Raw genomic sequence first — 2,206 nt, forward strand, 5'->3', positions numbered from 1 at the left:
GGCATTGAATCTGTAGATTGCTTTTGGCAATATGGCCATTTTTACTATAGTAATCCTGCCAGTCCATGAGCATGTGAGATCTTTCCATCTTCTGAGATCTTCTTCAATTTCCTTCTTCAAAGACTTGAAGTTTTTGTCAAACAGATCTTTTACTTGCTTAGTTAGAATTACACCAAGGTATTTTATATTATTTGTGGCTATTGTGAAAGGTGTTGTTTCCCTCATTTCTTTCTCCACCTGTTTATCGTTTGTGTATAGGAAGGCCCCTGATTTGCTTGAGTTAATTTTATATCCAGCTACTTTGCTGAAGTTGTTTATCAGGTTTAGGAGCTCTCTGGTGGAATTTTTGAGGTCACCTAAGTATACTATTATGTCATCAGCAAATTTGACTAGTGATAACTTGACTTCTTCCTTTCCAATTCGGATCCCTTTGATCTCCTTTTGTTGTCTATTTGCTCTGGCTAGGATTTCAAGTACAATATTGAATAGGTAGGGAGAGAGTGTGCAGCCTTGTCTAGTCCCTGATTTTAGTGGGATTGCTTCAAGTTTCTCTTCATTTAGCTTAATGTTGGCTACTGGTTTTCTGTATATTGCTTTTACTATGTTTAAGTATGGGCCTTGAATTCCTGACCCAAACCACACAAAGACCTAACAAAGAAAGAAATCTTCAGATGCATTTTTGTTTCAGAAACCTCTTAGACACAGTAATTAAAATTTAAAACACAACCTCAACTCTCACTTTGGCAGAAGGATCAGGAATTTAAGGTTCTTTTTCATTGCTTGAGACTTTAACATAGTCAAAATAACAAGCAAACGTCTTCCATTCATCCGGAGTGCAATTTTTTATTAATCACTTTATTTGTTTACATTTCAAATGATATCTGCCTTCCTGGTTATCCCTCCATGCCCCACTCACCTTATCCCCACTTCCCCCTTCCCTTTGCCTCTATGAGGGCACTCCTCCATCCACACACCCACTCCTACTCATCACCCTAGCATCCCCCTATGTTGGGTCTTCAAACCTCCACAGGACCGAGGGCCTCCCCTCTCACTGACTCGAGATAAGGCCATCCTCTCCTACATATGTATCTGGAGCCATGGATCCTTCCATGGAAGCTCTGGGTAGTCCAGTTAGTCGATATTGTTCTTACTATGGGGTTGCAATCCCCTCCAGTTCCTCAGTCCTTCACCTAGTTCTTCCATTTGGGTCCCTGGACTCAGTCTGATGGTTGGTTGTGAACACCTGCAACTGTTTTGCTCTGGTGCTGTTAGAAACTTTCAGGGAACAGCCATACCAGGTTCCTGTGGGCAAGCACTTCTTGTCATCAGCAATAGTGTTGGGGTTTGGTGTCTGCAGATGGGATGGATCCCTAGGTGTGGCAGTCTCTGGATGGCCTTTCCTTCAGTCTCTGTTCCATTTTTTGTCTCGTCTTGGCTTTCCTTTGGACAAGAACATTTCTGGGTTGAATTTTTTTGAGATAGGTGGGTGGCCCCATCTCTCAACTGGGGGCCATGCCTAACTCCTGGAGGTGGTCTCTACAGGTTCTATCTCCCTTTTGTTGTTTTAGCTAAAGTTATTTTGACTAAAGTCATCCCTGTTGGGTCCTGGGATCCTCTCACTTCCCTGGCCTCTGAGACTTTCTAGTGGCTGCCCTCAGTTCCCCACCCCCCTTTCCTATGTGTTTCTATTTGATTTCCTGACCTTCTGTACTTCTCTCCTGTCCCTTCCAATACCTGTTCTTGCTCACCCCTTTTTTCCCTCCCCTTCCTCTCTCCCTAGAAGGTCCCTCCATCCCTCTACTTGAAGTTTTAGCCAGAGCAATTAGACAACAAAAAGAGATCAAAGGCATACAAATTGGGAAGGAGGAAGTCAAGATTTCACTATTTTCAAATGATAGGATAGTGTCTTAGTCAGGGTTTCTATTCCTGCACAAACATCATGACCAAGAAGCAAGTTGAGGAAGAAAGGATTTATTCAGCTTACTTCCACATTGCTGTTTATTACCAAAGGAAGTCAGGACTGGAACTCAGACAGGTCAGAAAGCAGGAGCTGATGCAGAGGCCATGGAGGGATGCTCCTTACTGGCTTGCTTCTCCTGGCTTGCTCAGCCTGCTCTCTTATAGAACCCAAGGCTTCTAGCCCAGGGATGACACCACCCACAAGGGGCTCTACCCCCTTGATCACTAATTGAGAAAATGCCCCACA

Source organism: Mastomys coucha, unplaced genomic scaffold (assembly GCF_008632895.1).
Source record: "Mastomys coucha isolate ucsf_1 unplaced genomic scaffold, UCSF_Mcou_1 pScaffold4, whole genome shotgun sequence".
Taxonomy (NCBI): domain Eukaryota; kingdom Metazoa; phylum Chordata; class Mammalia; order Rodentia; family Muridae; genus Mastomys; species Mastomys coucha.